The sequence below is a fragment of the Stenella coeruleoalba genome (assembly GCF_951394435.1).
Source record: "Stenella coeruleoalba genome assembly, chromosome: 18".
Lineage (NCBI taxonomy): Eukaryota > Metazoa > Chordata > Mammalia > Artiodactyla > Delphinidae > Stenella > Stenella coeruleoalba.
Genome location: NC_137164.1, coordinates 18,313,563 through 18,331,775, shown reverse-complemented (window position 1 = coordinate 18,331,775; position 18,213 = coordinate 18,313,563). Strand labels below are relative to the sequence as shown.

General features: G+C 38.1%; 1 protein-coding gene across 2 annotated transcripts in view; it reads left to right on the top strand.

Moving 5' to 3' along the window:
- The first annotated feature begins 789 nt into the window (after positions 1-789).
- Positions 790-18,213, top strand: part of FNDC3A (fibronectin type III domain containing 3A) — a 163,906-nt gene continuing 146,482 nt past the window's right edge. The window contains exons 1-2 of one of the 2 annotated variants that reach the window (XM_079903192.1): positions 790-1,024; positions 1,364-1,617. The gene's annotated coding sequence lies outside the window, so the exon portion shown is untranslated. Of the gene's footprint in view, positions 1,025-1,090; positions 1,618-18,213 lie in introns of those variants that run through there. The other variant, XM_079903191.1, reaches the window with a different exon arrangement.

Below are 18,213 nucleotides of genomic sequence, written 5' to 3'. Positions count from 1 at the left end.
ACAACAATGAAAATATCTCAGGATACCACTTGACATACAGTCACTGTCCTATTTACTGATGGGAAGAAGAGGAAGAAAAGAAATCTCTCATTGGCTGACTGTGAATATAAACATCTGATCAATCATCACCTGGAGCCACAGAGAAAAGCAGTCAAGAAAGAAAAGAGTAAAAAATAACCAGTAAAGTAGAAAGGATGAGAGGAAGGATCTGAGCAGATCAAGAGGCAGATGAGGAGATGAGAAGCAGTGACAGATATTAGAAAAGGTGATGAGAACATTCCAAAGAGAAAAAAAGAGATCACCTAAGTAGAGATCCTATATACCTCAGCAATCCCCTGGGACTAGCATATGGCCAAGTATGGCGTTTGATGGCTAGTCATCAACAAAGGATTTCATTAACCATTGTATTCCTTAAGCATGTAGGGAATAAGTACATTTTAAAAGGATTTCTGTAAAAAGGTGGGGAAAAAAGCACTGCTATTTTTTTAAGGCAGCACAATTCATAAGCTGAAATAAAGCCAGAACAAGGAGGGTGGGTACGTCGTCATTGTTTCTGAGGGCACAGTTCCTGGGGTTAGACTCCCCGTCCCAAGGACAACCCCCATCCCAAGTCCTCCCGTGGAAACCGCAAAAGGAAGCAGCCCTGACCGGCCCTCAGGCATTATTGCAGCGCCCCCAGTTGCTGGAGGTTCAACGAAATCTCGGCCGCGTTCCCTTGTTAAGTCTTCGGGCTGTTGCACTAATTAAGGTAATGGGTTTCCACGCGTTTTGACTGGGGAAGAGACCAAGAAGCTAACTCTCACGTTTCCAACTGAAGTAAATATCTAAATATTTTTGTTTGCTTAAGAGCTCCTGGGGTGTAAGCGTTTGGGGTTGAAACCATCCAAGCCCACTTCGGTTGGCTCCCTATTCCTTGGGGGAGTGTCTTTAAAAGCACCTGCCGGCATTAAGTTTTGTGCTTCCTGAAAAAGGCCGACCCAGTGCGCCTCAGAGGGAGCCTTTTACAATCTGGACTGAGAAGTGTGTGAGTGGCCCCAGGAACGTCACCTGGCTCCTCATTTCCCTAGTATCGCTAGCAGCCTGGCCGCGGCGGCGGCTGCGACGACCCAGGCGTAGCCGGGCCTCAGGAGAGAGCCCGGAGCCCCGGGAGGGCGGTGGGCGCCCCGGGAGCGGCGACGGGGATTCTGACGCCCCGCACCGGCGGCTCCGCGGGCGCCTCGCGCTCCCGGTAAAGACCAGCGGGGCAGCCGGCCAGGGCGCGGGGCGGGGACGCGGGGTCCGGGCCGGCCGGGGGCGCCGTCGGCTGGGCTCGCGCAGCCGCACTCGGCGCGCCGACTCCCGGCTCCTCCTCCCGGCTCCGTAGTAAGCATGGCGGCGGCGGCGTTCGTGGTCCCTCGGGTGAAACAGAAAGCGGGAGCTACGCGGAGAGGGAGCGAAGAGCGGGGCTGAGGCGGCACCGTCACTGCCGGGAAACCACCCCAACAGTCAGTGCGCCGGCGGCCGCTGCGGCCCCGAGAGCTGGCTCTGCCGCTGAAGTGGAGCGAGAACGATCAGGAACCCGAAGAAGAGGCGCCGGGGTAGCCGCCTTCCTTCGCCTCAGAGCGGCGTGACTCGGAGGTGAGAGCGCGGGCGCTCCCTTCGGGAAAGGTGGGGGAGACCGAGGCGTCCGGGTCCCGTTCCACCCTCCAGCCCCCGCCCCGGGGCAGGCGCCGGGGAAACCGTTAGGCTGGGTGTGAGGGGCCGGGGCGCTAAGCGGGGTTCGGGCCCGTCGAGGGGCCTGGCCCACCCGGTCTTGTGAGCGCGCGCTGGGCGGAGGGGAGTGGGCCGCGGGCGGGACCCGTCCACTCACGGGGCACCTGCTGGGCCCTAGTCTCGCCGGGAGGCGCTCGGCGGGGCGCGGCCGCGACCCCGCCACCAGCCCGCGGAGGCGGCGCGGCGGCGCGGGCGGCCCTCCCTCCGCCCCCCTGGCCCGCGGCCCGCGGTGAGCCGCGCCGCTGACGGCGGCGCTGGGGGGTGGGTTGCGGAGCCCTCCGGAGCGGATCGCCGAGCGGCCGCGGCGCCTTCGGTGTTGGCCGCCGGGCAGCCGCCAAACTTGAATGCTCCTCTGAAGAGAGTTTCCCCCGCTCCTGTTGGGGTTAAAACCTCGAAAACCCGCCCTTGTGTATTTGATCCTGTTTGGCTGGTGCCAGTACCTGGCCGTTCCTCCAGCCGGCGGAGTTAACCACCTGTTCAGTCGGGGGGTGGACTCCGGGCTGCAGTCCTCGCCCTGTTTAACAGCCTGGATCTTTGAACTTCTGACACGGCTGTGAAAGAACGTCATGCGTTAGGTAAAGAAAATGAACACGTAATTTAGCCATAAAATCGGGGACAGGACGGCGGCGGCTTTAATGAATGTAGTCGTTCTTTTATTAAACTGTTAACGTTAAAAGCCTTGGGATAGTTTTCTCTCGGGGGAAGGGGGGTAATGGATAGTGAGGTGCTAGGAATCATAAATACGGGATTTTCTTTTGTGAAATTTCATGTAAGTTCCTTTGGACACCTTCGTGTCTGACCATCTATTAACAAAGAATACCAGGCTGACAAGATTTTTTTTTTAACTGTATAATCCTCATGTATGTGTAGACTGTAGGCTCTTAAAACTGAGCGGCATAATTATTTTGCTTTTTCCCGTGGTCTGTGTTTTTAGCTCTTGGAAGCAAAATTGGTGTGTGTTTTTCTGTATTACAAGAATGAAATAACAAAAGTTGAACTGTTACTATAATGTTTTATCACAATGATAGTACCAGCACCAGTGCTAAACATATGCCACCCGGGAGTTGGAGCCATATGTTAGGCAGAAACTAATTGAGTTTTGTGGCTATGATCTTGTATTTGGGTAAATATTTAGTTTTTGTGTATTTGCTAAATCTGTAGTTCTTGCCATCGTGTAAGTTTTTAAATCACCTAAAAATAGTCCAGAGAAATGAGTCCCCTGCCTGTTTGATATTTTCTTGGTTGGTTTGACTTTTCTCAAGTAATGAGATAAAGTGCCCACTGAGACAGATGGTAGACTTAAAACAGTGATAAAAAGGATTTTACACATCTTTGATAACATAGAACCTAAAATTTTGCTTTCAGCTTCTTAGCCCGCTGATAATTGTTGCTATCACCACTTATACCAGTTATTGGGAAGAAGGGATGATGACTTGACAGGAAAAAGATTTTGTTAAGATTTCTATAAATAGTTTTATGTTTAAGAATTTTAGCACTATCACAAATTTTATGAAATTTTCTTCTTTCCCTTCATAGAACACCTCTCAGTTTTCTTGTGTAGGTTAACTGAAAATTTTTTATCTCAAGCTGGCTGCTTTTAACCACCTGTATGCTTCTGAATGAACTCCCCCTCTTTCCGTTTTGTCTGAACCCTCAAAACTCATTGACTGTTCAGGAAAAATAAACTTCTGGTTAACATTGGCTTCAATCAAACATAATTATAAGGGTAATTTGCTTCTCCCAAATTAATCATATGATTCAAAAAAACAGATTTGGTGTCATCTATGTCATCACTTTCCCCCTTTGTATGAGTAACTGAAAGCTGATTTATCATGCATTTAGTGATTACGTTTTAATTTTTAAAGTTCTACAGTATAATTTTGAGCATGTTTTATTTCTAATTATGAAAAAATTTCTCCCTCTTCTCTGACCAGCCAGGCAGAGGTCAGGATTGAGAGGTTATAAAACCCAGAAAAAAGAGAAGCGATGCATGATTAATAATTTTCATCGTCTTTTGTAGCTTTACTTAGGTAAAGAGCATTTAATTTACAATTTGTTTTAGACTTATGAGTAATAATTATGCCTGTTGAAAAATATTTGTATTTTTTTAATGTGCATACATCCAAGGCTTGTGCATCTTCTATTTTGCCTATATTTTTAAGATACAATTTGATGAAGTAACCTAAAGGTTTTGTTTTCTTTCTCTTGTTCTTGGTGCATTTTTCTATGAAAATGAGTCTAGGTGATATCTTTGAGCATGATGTAGCGATATGCATGTGATTTCTAATTTTATTAGCCAGGTAATCAAAAGATAAATAATTGGTTTTTTCCCCTAGCAGTCTCTAGCAGACTTCAAATTAATTCATAGTATTGTAAATCCAAAGGTTTAGAATACTGTGCATGCAATTCCATTGAGTCTTTTAGTGCGTCTTTTTATCACATTGCAAAAAGAAAAAGAAAAATGGCCCATATGGATATCAGTGTCGAGCTGCTTGCTAAAAAGAAATTAATGACCAGTAGTGTTGAAAGGCAACTTTTTTTTTTTACCTGTATTGGGAGCTTTTATAATTTTCTTAATATTTTGGTCTCATTTTATTTCAGAGTGTTATGCTGTGGTCTCTTTAACCCTTGATCTTTATCTCTATCCTCCCACTATTGTAGTTTTGCTTATCTTTCACATATACTTTCTAAGTTTGCGTTGTAGCCTATGGTCTTCCATCAGGTTCCTTTGTAGGTGTCTTCCTTTGATATTGCCAATCACTTATCACCCATTACCATTCCTCAGGCTGTTTTTTTCTCCAAGGTAGAGAGATGTGCTTGGGAGATGACACGTGCTCAGAGGACGATGAGCTACTATTAGAGCGGGGATACAAAAGCAATAGGATGTGTTTCTTTCCTTCAAGTAGTTTACAGACTAGTTGGGGATACTAGACTAACACACAAGAAATCATTAGCAAAAATATGAGATGGCATTATTAAATTGTGTGGCAAGGACTGTAATTTGAAGGAAAGTGAGGCCATTGAGGGCTAGAATGATCCTGGAAGGCATTTAAAGGAAGTCAGACTTGAAGCTTAGGAAGGATTTAGATATCTAGCAAAAGGAAAGACTTTCCAAAAAAGATTGACAGCCAGAGCTGGAAGTAATAGCAAGGAGACCAGTCTGAGAGTGTATAAGGATAAGTATCAGGAGGAAGAAGGAAAGAAGGTTAAAGTCAAGATTTTGGCTAAGCCCTACAGCATGGTCAAGAGAGTAATAGGCAGGGCTGGACAAGTTTGGCTGTATCATAATGAACCCATCACTGAAAGAATGCTACATCTACTAAGTTATTTATATTAATAACTTAAGCTTTATGTATGAGGAATAGCTTATATGTTTTATATGTGTGTGTTTATTACAGTTTAGATCAGGGATCAGCAGACTTTTTCTTTAGCGTGCCAGATAATATTTTAGGCCTTGTGGGCCACTTAGTGTCTCTGTTGAATATCATTTTTTGTTTGTTTTTTTACAATCGCAGGATTTGGCCAGCGAGCCTGGTTTGCTGACTCTTGGCTAATAATTGGCTAGGTAATTGTCCATATAGCACATAATGTGAGCTGCCTTACATCATTTGTTTACATGGTTGTTTTGTGTTTTGTTATGACTATCATTTATGTTTTTTTCCCTATATTATAGTAAGAATTAAGAGAACATGCAGAAATTAGTATTGTAATTGTTCTTTTGTGGCCAGACTTCTAGCAACTGCCTAGACTGAGTCTCAGAACTCGGACATAAAAGAAGAAAAGCGTTTGAGCTAGGCCTTAGAGCAGTGAAAATAGCTACACCATGGAATTTATAATCTTGTATAAGGTTAAGTATATCAATTGCCTATTCAGGTTGTACGTATTTTAAACTTCAACTGGCATTTTAGAAGCCTTGGCTAGGATGCTGGTGGCCTATAAGTGACAACTGGGGAGCAGGCAGTAGGAAACCTTGTTTTTAAAAGTAGTCTAGGTTGAGTTAGTGAAGAGACAAACAGTTGGACATCCCTCAATAACTCCAAGAGTCACTGTGTTATAGAATAGTCTAATAATTGAGATTTACATTGATGAGTTTGAGTCATCAAGAAAAGATTGTATCATGTTTAGATTAAGGCAGAGAAAAAAGACCTAGAAATCTCTTTGAAAATATTTTCATTATGATTATTTAAAGATAAGTTACAGTGATTTAAAGGATAAGTATCAGTTATTTTGAAATTTCATTTACATGAAATATCTCTTTGAAGTTGCTAAATTTATAGGTGTGTATTTCTAAAGCAATTCTATTTCCTTCACATTGTGTTTCATATACCATTACCAGGTAAATAGTGGTGCCTCAGGTTATGGTTGCATGAATAAATTCGCTAGGGTTACTCTCTATATATTTTTTTAAAATTTATTTTTGACTGTGTTTGGTCCTCGTTTCTGTGCGAGGGCTTTCTCTAGTTGCGGCAAGTGGGGGCCACTCCTCATCGCGGTGTGTGGGCCTCTCACTATCGCGGCCTCTCTTGTTGCGGAGCACAGGCTCCAGACACGCAGGCTCAGTAATTGTGGCTCATGGGGCCAGCCGCTCTGCGGCATGTGGGATCTTCCCAGACCAGGGCTCGAACCCCTGTCCCCTGCATTGGCAGGCAGACTCTCAACCACTGCGCCACCAGGGAAGCCCGGGTTACTCTATATTTTGTATTATCAAGAAAGTAAGAATATAGCATAAGAGCATTCTTTGATTCAACAGGCATTAGTAAATACATTCTGTGTATCAGAGATAGTATTAGGTGCTGGGAAAAGTAAAGATGTATATGACGGAGAACTGTCTGGATAAAATCAGTGGTGTTTCTTTTTTTCCTCTTAAAAACATTAAAAGCAAACAAACCAACAAAACCCCAAAACTTAAGTTAACTGTTGTCCTTTTGCCTATACTAGCATTTTCCATACTTTGTAAATGTATGTACTGTCTTAAGTTTTAAGGCAGTACAGACCTTTTGAACTAAATTTTAGCCTTCATGGATTGCTACCCAATAAAAGTTTGGCTTTTTAAATTTTGCTTTAAGAAGAAATTAACAATTCACTCTCCCACCCCCCCTTTTGTCAGTACTTGAAACAGCTTCATTATTCCAGCTGTTTCCGTTTCCTAGATAGGAGATAAAGTACCTTGGATCTTAGTTCCAACTTCACCCTTGTTAGCCGTATGATCTCAGATTCGTTTCTTTCAATCTTAGGTTCCCAATTCTTAAAATGGAGAATAATGTCTATCCTGATTTCCCCACAGAAATATTGTGAGCAACCAAAGAGATGTTGGAAACCATGACAATATTAAAGTACCATATGTGTTTACATTAATGCTACTACATTGGAAGCAGTGCAGCCTTTTTTTAGTAAGACCAGAAATCATGAGTTCAAGTTTTATCCTCCAAACTTCTGTAAATATAGTATTCCAAAAAACATTTAGTTTACTCAAAAGTTTTAACTGCCTTCTTGGCAAAGAGAATGCACATTTTAAAAGCTTTCTTTCCATTCTTATTAATCTTTCAGTGTGGTCGGTATCCAGTGCCTCTGTTCTTCTTTGCAAGAGAATACTGATCTTCATTCCAAGGAAATTCAGCTAGTCTTTCCACAGTGGGATAAAAATATGCAGAAGTGAATTCCTTATAGTTTTCTTTTTTTCAAGTAGAAGACTGTTTATCTATAGTAATAAGATCCACTTGAACTCTCATTGGAAACTTGATTGTTTTTTTTTAAATGCCATATAGACTCGCCAGATATGTGGTGGTACTCTCATTTTACAGATGAAACTATTACTTCTGATTGACTTCCATCTCTCTTCCTCCCTCACTTCTTGAGATTGCTTATGTGCTAATTGTTAGAAAGACAGAGTAAGTATGATGTGTACTTTGACATAAACCTTAGTGTAAAGGTTATCTAAATTTGATAAATTAGGTTGTGTTAATCAGCCTCTATCAGAAGTGTCTGAAAGTTACTGTTTTCTGTTTTCCTTCTTCAGAATCCACATTTTAATATATTTTTGAACAATAATTTAAACAATTTAAGTGATTTCTTAGTGAAATCCAATTCCCCAGTAAGGAGAAAAAAAATCTTCCTACTTCTCTGGGGGTTCTAAACAGATGTTTAAGTACATTTTAAAGCACAGTTAAGACTTTTCTTTAAAAAGTAATTATATGCTTTCTTTTGCAGAAATAGATGTCATATACAACAACTATGTACTTATGTTGAGATCTAGCTTGAAGGAGTAGTCATTTCATTTACTTCAAAATCAGTTTATCTTAAGATTGGCTTAAATAAAAATAAAAGTGAAAACATAGTTTATAATTTCTGATTTCATTATGTTTACATTTTCTAGATTCTTTTGGTTTGCTTGTAACAGCCATTCTTTTTTGTTTTCCAAAGACGTTTTATTTTATTTTTTTTAACTTTTATTTTATATTGGAGTATAGTTGATTAACAATGTTGTATTAATTTCAGGTGTACAGCAGAGTGATTCAGTTATACATATACATGTATCTACTCTTTTTCAAATTCTTTTCCCATTTGGGTTATTACAAAGTATTGAGCAGAATTCCCTGTGCTATACATTGGTCCTTGTTGGTTATCTGTTTTAAATACAGCAGTGTGTACATGTCAATCCCAAACTCCCAGTCTATCCCTCCCCCCGCCCTTCCCCCCGTGGTAACCCTAAGTTCATTCTCTAAGACTGTGAGTCTTTTTCCTGACAGCCATTCTCAGTTACAGTTTCATTCTTAAGACTTGATTTTTTTTCTATGTAGTATTTTCATTTGCAGTATATACTTTTTCCTTACATTTTAGTTAATGAAATATACTTTTGTTTCTTCCTTGTTAGGACTAGCTATTTCCAATACTTCAGATTAGTAGATAAATCATTATTCCTCAAATGCCGTAGTATGCTAGCAATTTTATTTTTTTGTCGATTGCTTGAACCTGACCAAAACTGGTCTAATGTGTGTGATAGAGGAGACTTTGGATAAAATGTACAGGCAACTGTTCCTCTAGTTCATCTTCAGACTGCCTCCAGACTAATATTTTAAAAATATGAATTTATTCAAATCATCGCTCAGTTTTAGAAGTTAAAACCACACTACAGTTCCTGCTGCATCAATTATAATATCTTCTATCTCTATTTAGAGTTTATACTCTGTTGGTATCCTGTGACTATATCTATTTCCCACCACTTCCCAATTTTGTCGTACAAAGAGCATGTTTTACATGAGGCAGATAAAGGTTTTGTTTGTTGGCTTCTTCCCTTACTGGCTGTATATAAACTTGAGCACATTGCTTTTACCTCAAGGAGCCTTACTTTCTTCACTTTAAAGAGGGGTAATATAGGATCTATTTCCTAGAATTAGCTGCTATAGGGATTAAAAGAAAGAGCCCATTTAACATGGCAAGTAAAATACTTGCCATAGGATATTTATATGTAGAACTTTGAAAGACATTTCTAATCATTGTTACCCAGGTATCTAAATTCTTCCTTTCACCATTCATTTATTTATTCATCTATCATTTGTTAAAAACCTTAAATGTCGTAGATACTTAGAATATGAATGTCACAAAAATGAATGTCATATTCCTTTTCCTCTAGCAATTCACACAGTACGATGAGAGATAAAGACATGTAAACAAATACATATTTTAAAATAATTAAAAGTAAATAAAATACCTCTTGTCTTTCATCCCTTGTGTGAATCCTTCCTATAGTTTAGTACTGAACTGCCATAGGTTTCCATAATATGCTCATAATATGACTGTGTATATAACATACTGTAGCATATATATGTTTTTACTTGCCTGTCTCATCTATTAGACTGTGAACTCCTCGATTTTGAGCAATACTTCTCGGGTCGGCAGGGTTTTTTTTTTGGGTTTTTTTTGTTTTTTTTTTTTCTGTAAAGGAGCAGATAGCAAATATTTTAAGCTTTGTGGCCATATGGACTCTGTTGCAACTACTTAACTGTGATGTAGGAGCATAAAAATAACCATAGATAATTATAAACATTGGGTATAACTGTGTTCCCATAAAACTTTATTTATAAAAGCAGGCAGGAGGCCAGATTCAGTGCACGGGTCTTAGTTTGCTGACTCCTGCAATGCCGCATACCTTACGGCTGGCAGATATGAGGCACTTAGTAAATGATAATAATTAACATATATTAAATGATTTCTACGTTCTGTGTACTATTCTAAACAACTTTTCATGTATGAGTTTACTTAATCCTTAAAACAACTCTCTGAGGTAGCTATTATTGTCATCATTTTAAAGATTAGGAAACTGGAGCACAGAGAAGTTAAATAACACACCTAAAATCATACAACTAGTTAGTGAAAGATTTGTGATTTGAACCTAGGCTTTCTGACTCCAGAGCCTGGCTTTGAATTATTAAATCATACCAGTTCTGATACGTTGAATTCCAGGAGTATAATATTGATTCAGCATTAGGAAGCATATTAATGTAATTCACTATACTAATAGGTTAAAAGGGGAAAACTGTATATTTATATCTCTTCGGTGCTAAAAACAAAAATCATTTTCTAAAATTCAGTTATCCCTGACAACTATTCATCAACAAGAAATAATCTTATAAAGGGTCTCTACCAGAAACCTGTATTAAATGTCATAATGAAATGTTAGAAGTACTTTCATTAAAAGATAGGAATATTGGTCAAAGTCTTAGCCAGTGTGTTAAGAAACAAGAAAAATAATTAACCTCGAAATAATGGGGATTGGGAGTGAGGTGGAATATATCACTGTTACTAGTTGCAGTTGATATGATTATCTACTTAGACAAGACAGGCAACAGAAAATGATTTGAGTCAAAAAGAGATTTCAGTAAACCCACTGGCTATGAGATAAATTTAGAAGATTCATTAGCTTTCTTATACACTAGCAATAACCAACTATGAAAAACAGTAAGAAAAGTAGAAGCCTAAATTATAAAATACCTGAGAAATTTTAAAAATATGCAGCACCATCTGAAGAAAACTACAAGAAATCTGAATGAATGGAGGAATAGTATATTCCTGAATGTGAGAACTTAATACTATAAAATTGGCAGTTCTCACCAAATTAATACAGTCAGTGTAATCCTAATTAGAAATCCAACAGGATTTTTAAAATGAAATTTGACAAACTGATGTTTCAAGTTTTGAGAAGGAAAAATGCACAAGAATGGCCAGATAAATTTCAAAAAGAAGCATAACAAAGGGGAACTTACCCATCAAAGATTAAAACATACTGTACAATTATAATTATTAAACTAATAAGAATTTGGAGTAGGAATGAGCATGTTGATCAAAGGAACAGAATAAGGAATTCAGGAGGAGCACCATGGTTACAGAAGAATTTATTGTATGATTAACAAGTGAGTAATGGAAGAGCTAGTCTATAAGTGATGGGGGACAATTGGCTGTCCAGTTGAGGTAAGGATAATTAGGTACTCACTTTGTGGCACTCTCAAAACTAAGTTCCAGTTGGACTAAATATAAGTAAAACAATAAAATGGCAAAAATTTTGGAAGAAGTGAATGTAAAAAAAGTGTCAGTGTAGTGATAGCCTTTTCAAATAAGACGTCAAACTTAGATACCATTTAAAAAGGCAAGCAATAGATTGGGATAAAATATTTGACATATAGTAGACAAAGTTAATATTCAGAGTATATAAGGTGTGCCTACAAATTAACCAAGTCAACCTGGTAGAAAATGAGAAAGAATGTACAGAAATTCATAGAAGTAGAAATATAGCCTATAAAGTTTTGAAGAGATGCTCAAACACACCAGTAGTAAGAGATTGAAAACATCAAGATACGATTTTTTTTTTAATCTTTGCTAATAAAATTGGCAAAAATTGGAAAACCTTAGTAGGTGTCAAATTAGAAAGTAGGCACTCATAAACTATTGAACGGAGTATAAACAGCTTCATCTTTTTAGGGTAAAAGTTTAGCTGTATCTGTCAAAAATTTTTTTAATTAATTAATTTATTTTTGGCTGCGTTGGGTCTTTGCGGCTGCGCACGGGCTTTCTCTAGTTGCTGAGAGCGGGGGCTACTCTTGGTTGCAGTGCGTGGGCTTCTCATTGCGGTGGCTTCTCTTGTTGCAGAGCACCTCTAGGCGCGTGGGCTTCAGTAGCTGTGGCTCGCGGGCTCTAGAGCACAGGCTCAGTAGTTGTGGCACATGTCCTTAGTTGCTCTGTGGCATGTGGGATCTTCCTGGACCAGGGATCGAACCCATGTCCCCTGCATTGGCAGGCGGATTCTTAACCACTGTGCTACCAGAGAAGTCCCTGTTTCTGTCAATTTTGAAAATGCATACTTCTAAGCCAGAAGTTTCATTTCTGTGTATCTATAATACAGAAATACTATCATAGGGTCATAGAGAATATTACATGATTGTTCCTTGTGGAGGGAGAAATATATGAAGAAAAATGAAAGCATTTTGTGTTCATCATTAGAATAAATTATAGTATGCCCTCACAGTAGAATATTAGACAGCCATGAAAAAGAATGAAGTAGCTACAGATGTACTTCTTTAGGAAACCCTTTAAGATATTTTACATGAAAAAACAAGACACTGACCAGTACACGCAATTTTATTTAAACCACTCCCCTAAACCTCATACGTACATAAGTGCAGAGCAAATGTCTGAAAGGGTACATTCCACAGTGGTTGCTCTGGAAATGGGAGTTGGAATGGGGCAGGAGTTAAAAATAATGTCTGTACATATGTTTTTAAGTGTAAAACATGCAACTTTCGTGATGTAACAAACAATAAAAGAAAAGATGGTTTGGATTTGGTGATTGTGACTAGTCCTTGTTAGAACCATACCTTCTAGTTGGCCGGCCTTGATTTATGTCTGTTTCCCTGTGTGATTTTTAACAGCATATCCTTTCACTCAAAACCTTCTCAGTTAGTGTCTGAAATCATTGGTGCTTTTAAAGAGAGCAATTTCAGTTTAGTGTTGGGTCTGAAGCTGTGTTACAGCATGTTAAAGGAGTGAGAATTGTAGGCTAGTGATTCTCAACCTTTATATAACCATATCTGCCAACCAGGACAATTTTAGTATACTTTATTTTATGAATTTCTATTATAAAAGCAATTTTCTTTTCCAAATATAAAATTGTAATTTTGATTATAGTTGTTTTCAAGTCTCATATGCCTGGATATTTTGATCTCCCCTTTTAATATTAGAACCTAATATTTTAGGAAAGTTGGTAGTAAATTTCAGGAGAGATGTTAGCTTAAACTGAAGACAAAGTAAAGAAAAGAAAGATTTTTTAAAGATAATATGAGGAAAGATTAGCATATTTAGGCAATAATTTTTAGCTCAGCCATAGTTGTAGATTTATAAACAAAGAATATGGTTATCTCAGAAAGGACAACATTAAAATACTGGGTTCTACAGACAGATCTTACTTCTCATGGAAAATACAGAAATATTTCTTGATTTTCTTATTACATCTTATGATAAAATTCTCTATTGGGGAGAAACTAATGAAGGAAACATGTTAAATATGGTGAAGTTAGTAATACAGCTTTTACAGAGGAATTCAAACCTTTTGGTTGTAAACCTAGATGCTAAGGTGTTACTTTGTTCAGAAAATATTCAGAGGCTGCTGTTTTTTGGTCTTAAACCCAAAGTGATTCTGATAGACATAACCAAGAATCTGAAACTCTGAAAAAGCAAAGTGAATAATCTAAATATATAAGCTAGTATTTTACAAAAGGGCAATAAATATTTGTAGATGAAAAAAGAATTGTCCCAGATGTAATTACGTTGTGCTCTAAAGGTAACCCAAGTGCTCTGAAAATAGCACTAGACAGCTAGGAGCTGTAAGATGGGATTTAAGAAGTACAGTTGTCACTCAGCATCTGCAGAGGATTGGTTCCAGGACCCCCGCAGATGCTCAGGTCTCTTATATTAAATGATGTAGTACAATAGAGTCGAATATCTGCACGATCCGCACCTACAGATACGGAGGGCTGACTGTACTTAAAAAAAAAAAATCTATTGGTCTTATTTATGTGCACATTATCTGTCTTTTAACAGATTGGGGTTGATTTCTTGGAAGAATTCCTGCTCTCTTTTCTCATAGTTTCCTGAGTGGAATTATCTTTGTGATGTCTTTTTCATCAAGATTGTGTTTGAAGTCTTATTTTAATCAGGTTTCCATGTTAGTATTAAGGTGTGATTTCTTAGTGGGGGGGCTGGAGCTGTATCTTCTGACTGCTTATTAAATTAAGTTATATTTATTATATCTGACTAAGGAGAATAATGGCAATGGCCCTCAAACTCCCAACCCTTATTTTACACCTCTGTTCAATTAAGAGGGTTAAAAGACTGAGGCCCACCCATCCTACCCACTTTCACCTTTCCTTTCCAGTGAACAAGGAATTGGAGAAGAGTAAGATAAATAAGTTATAGTGAATACGTTGCTGACAATCTATATAAATTGCCATTTACGGTTTAAGAAAATGAGTATATATATTTGATTTTATTAGATTAAACCATATGAAATTGTTATTTTAATGTTTCTGACCTTAAGTGGCAATTTCATGTGGTTCAACCTATTATATTACAGAACCATGCCCTATAATCACTGCTCTCTATATAAAAATATATTGTTGCACTTAGAAAATATGTTGTGGCTTCCCTGGTGGCGCAGTGGTTGAGAGTCCGCCTGCCGATGCAGGGGACACATGTTCGTGCCCCAGTCCGGGAAGATCCCACATGCCGCGGAGCGGCTGGGCCCGTGAGCCATGGCCGCTGAGCCTGCGCATCCGGAGCCTATGCTCCGCAAAGGGAGAGGCCACAACAGTGAGAGGCCCGCGTACAGCAAAAAAAAAAAAAAAGAGAAAATATTTTGTAAGTTATTTAATATAAATTCATAAGCAGCACATTGCTTATGAAATGTCACCATATAAGCCAAATTGGCAAGTTTATGAATGTACCGACTTTAGCAACAAGGATAAAGTGATAAGCCAAAAATACTGTTAACATATGCACCATTGGACTATAGGGTTAATCAATCAGCCATCTCCGAAAACTAAATTAAATATGAGAATGATAAGATAAACATGTAGTAATTGCTAAATAAAAGCTATTAGATTTAAAACCATGACCAATTGAAGACACTGCAAAAGCCAGAACTAATTGAAGAGAGCACTGATAATAGATAAACAGATAACAAAGTATCCTTCCCCTAAATTGTGGTAATTCTGTCTGTTGCATGGCAGCCAAATGTCTTAGTAGAATCCTGAATCAGAGGCCCAACTAATCTCCAGAAACATATTAATTTTAGTTTATAGATAACATATTTTTTTAGTAAGTAAGAACTCACTCTGTAAGTTGCTGGTAAGTAATACTTAGTCTTATGCAGAAATCTAAGAAAGTGCGTGTCATTTTCCCAAAATATCTGTAAAGAGAATACTGATTTTTCTTTCAATTAAGGGTATATCAAGAGCACGTTGGCTTCCATTGGTGAACCCAGACCATACTTTTTTAAAAAATCTTGCTTTTAAAGCATTGCCATTTGTGTTCTACTTGTGATAAATTCATTTACCTTTCTACTGCCCATTGCGTACATTAAAAATTAAGAGTAGTGAATTCAGTTCCCTGTCAAGATGGAGTAAAAGGGACTAAACTTACTCTTCTGTCTGAAACAACTAAAAAAAAACCTAGAAAAAAAAAACACATGAAACAGTAGCACTCAAGATGTTAGATATCATGCAGCGGAAGAGGGAAAACATGAGCCCTAAGATTGGCTCTGCTTATTGCCTGGAGGAAGTTCCCAGGGCACAGGGAGGGGTGTCCCAAGTAGGTCCCATCTCCCTGAGTTGAGATGAAGCTGGCAGTCCAAAGAGAATAATAGAGTGTACAGATCCAAGTACCAGAGAAGAGAGCACTAAACATAAAAAGGACCTCAATGATCTGAAGAAAGTCCCCCTTGAGTATTTAGCACAGTACTGATAAGGGCATACCTGTGAGGAAACTACCCGGGGCTAGAGAAAGAGTCACCTAAAAGGATTATATATTAAATAAAACAGTGTCCAAGCTTATACAAGGCCAGAAATAGTGCCTGTTCCCACCAGCCAGAGTAGAAAGCCTCATAATTCTCAGGGCATTTGGTAGAGTACTCTGGAGGGTCTTGGCTCAGTGGTGGGGAAAAATTAACCCTAGACTAAATGTAGCTGTGTTCCTGCCTAATGCAAGAATATAACTTTGTTCTTGCCTAAAGCAAGACCCCAAAGGATCAAACTGTTTCCACGTCACTTAGCCACATCTCATAGCAAAGCTCAAGAATAGTTATAGGAATACAGAAATATCCAGCAGCCAAGGAGGGAAAATTTACAGTGACTGACATTCAGTCAAAACTAGTAAGCTTGCAAAGAAGCAGAATAATACAAACCACAACGAGGAGAAAAATCAGCCACTTGAAACTGGCCGCAAAATGACATTGATGATGAATTAATAGTCAGGAACATTAAAACAGTTACGTTTGTATTCAGTATGTTGGAGAAGCTAGAGGAAAGATTGAACATGTTATGTAGAAGTATCTTCTAGATTATAATTACAGTGTCAGAGACAAGATACATTGGATGGGTTTAATGGCATGTTAGACATTGCCAAAGAAAAGATTTTTGGATGTGAAGACATAGCAATAGAAACTGTCGAAAATGATACATACAGAGAAAAGAGAATTGTTTAAAAAGGTGAACTGAAAAAATATTTGAAGAAATAGTGGCCAAAATTTTTCTGAATTTGATAAAGACTATAAACTAAGAAGCATGATAAGCACAAGAAAGATAAATGTCTCCAAGGAACATCATAATTAAATCACTTAAAACAATGATAAAGAGGAAAAAATCTAAAGCAGCCAACATTAATACAGGACAAAGATAAAAGTAATAGATTGCTCGTCAGGAGCAATGTAAATTAGAAGGTAATGTAGCAATATCTTTAAAACACTAAAAGAAAAACGTGTCAACGTAGGATTCTTTACCCAACAAAAATATCTTTCAAAAGCAAAGTAATGACTTTTCAAACATGCAACAGCTGAAATAGTTTTACCTTCAGTCCTGTACTAAATGACATGTTAAATGGAGTCCTTCAAGCAGAGGAAAATTAAACCATATGGATACCTGGGCCTGAGGAAATGATAACTACATGGGTAAATGTATAAGATTTTAAAACTTATTATTTAGGTAATTTCAAAGGACAGTTGACTGTTTAACATGATAATGATAATGACTGTGGAGTTTATAACATATGTAAAAGTAAAATATATGATAATAATAGCACAAGGAAGGGGAGAAAGGGCAGATATATTGTTGTTAAGATTCTGATACTTACACCTGAAGTAGTAAGTTAAACTGTGATAAGTTAGACTGTGAAACATTAGACTGTGATAAGTTAAAGTGCATATTATAAACCCTAAAGCAACCACTAAAGTAATAAAGGATTATAGTCTATAAAGCCAATGGGGATATAAAACGGTATAATAAATAATCGAAGACAAAGCAGATAAAGAGGAAAAGGGGAATGAAGAACACATGGGACAAATAGAAAACAAATAGCAAGATGGTAGATTTAAACCCAACTATATCAATACTCATAAACGATCTAAACACTATAATTAAAAGACAGAGATCATTGGATTCAATTTTTTAAAGTCAATACCCAAGTATATGACACCCACAAGAAACCCACTTTAAATATAAAGACACACATAAGTTAAAAATAAAAGGTTGGAACATATACCATGCTAACACTATCCAAAAGAAAGCTGGAATGACTGTATTAGTTCAGAAGTTAGATTTCAGAGCAAAGATTACCAGGGACAGAAGGGTCATTTTGTAATAATAAAGGGATTAATTCATGAAGAAGACGCAATCCTAAATTTTTATACATGATTAAACTGCAAAGAGAAATATACAAATAAGAAATTTAGCAGAGGTTCTAATACCCCTCTCTCAACAATTGATAGAGCAGATAGAATGTAAAACCTAAAGCTTTAAAATTTCTTGAAGAAAACTTAGGAGAAAATCTTTGTGACCTTTGATTCGACAAGGATCTCACAGATAGAACTCCAAAAGCACCATCCATAAAATAACAAATTAATCTCTTGGATTTGTCATAATTAAAACTCCTCAAAAGACATTGGTAGGAGAATGCAGAGACAAGCCATAGACTGGGAGAAAATATTTGCCAATCACTTAACTTGATAAAGGACTAGTAACCCAAGTATATTAAAGCGCTATCAAAACTGAGTAATAAGAAAAAACAATGCAGTAACAAAATGAGCAAAAGTATTGACCAGATGCTTAACCAAAAAGCTATACAGAGGGCAAATAAGCACATGAAAATGTGTTGAACATCATTAGTCATTATGGAAATGCAAAGCCTGGGATTTTAAATAGATAG